Source organism: Saimiri boliviensis, chromosome 12, assembly GCF_048565385.1.
Source record: "Saimiri boliviensis isolate mSaiBol1 chromosome 12, mSaiBol1.pri, whole genome shotgun sequence".
NCBI lineage: Eukaryota > Metazoa > Chordata > Mammalia > Primates > Cebidae > Saimiri > Saimiri boliviensis.
The window spans coordinates 93,685,464-93,686,543 of record NC_133460.1 but is presented as its reverse complement, the minus strand read 5'-3'; the positions used below and the strand labels follow the sequence as shown (position 1 = coordinate 93,686,543).

General features: G+C 58.1%; 1 pseudogene; it reads right to left on the bottom strand.

The window, feature by feature from the left end:
- Positions 1-345: 345 nt before the first annotated feature.
- LOC101041162 (pancreatic progenitor cell differentiation and proliferation factor pseudogene) lies at positions 346-764 on the bottom strand (annotated as a pseudogene).
- Between the last annotated feature and the right edge of the window lie 316 nt (positions 765-1,080).

Genomic DNA, 1,080 nt, shown 5'->3' with positions numbered 1-1,080 from the left:
AAGCTGGAAACAGAAGGGGACAGGTGGACACCTGTATTTGCATATGTATATGTCTATCTTAGTCCCTCATGTCTAATGCCTCATTTTGTTTCTGTATTTATATTTATCACCATATCCCAATTTGAAAATCTGTCCCCTCCCTTTTCTTCCCCTCCCCTCCCCTCCCCTCCCTGCCTCTTCTGCTTGGAGTTTATATTTCACTTGTGTCAGGTGCACAGTTCCAGGTGTCAGGAAACCTCCTAGGTGCTGAGGCTGGGCCAGACCAGGCCGTGCAGAGCAGGGCTCTCACTCCTCTTTGGTGTCTGCTGTGTGGATGTGGAGGTCTGCTGGCTGCAGCCACCTAGTCTACGAAGTAGGGGGTGCGGGGTGAGGGTGGGGAGTGGGCAGGAGGGGCTCTGGTGGCCTAGCGCGTCCGCAGGCCTGAGGCTGGTGGTCACCCCTCAGGTCAGGAGGGGGGCCCAGTCTATCAGTGCTGGACTGACCACCGGGCTGCTTCCTCGGGGCGTCTGGAGCCAGGCTGCAGGTGGTCATGCTGCTGGAGGCCTGGGGGGTTCCGCGTGCTCAGCGGACTCCAGCATCGTGGCCACGAACGGGAGGGTGGACCTTCCGAAAAGAAGCTGGCCCAGCAGTGACCCTGGGCAGCCTTGGGGATATCCGTGGGGTGGGGAATGGCTTCCGCGGGGCGCTCGGTACTGCTGCAGGAGCTGTTGCTGGTAGTAGCCGTGGGTAGCCACGAGCGAGCGGCTGGAGGGGATGGCTGCCATGCTCTGCCTCGCAGGCTGGTGGGACCTGGGCGGCGACCCCTCCAGGCCTCTGCATGATCACAGGTGGTAGGGATGGGGAGCTTGGCCACGGAGCCCATTTGCGGAGGAGAACGCGGGAGCCCACTCCACAAACGAGACGCGCGTGTGGAGTCCACTTCCTCACTTTTCTACCAGTGCAGATTGGCCTGGGGCTGGTGGTCACCAGCGCGATGAAGAGACGGGATCAAACCATCGAAAATGACTACGATGAACATTGTCTTTAAAAAACACACCTGTTCTTGAAGAAGCTCTTTAAAAATGTTTTCTAAAGAAAGAA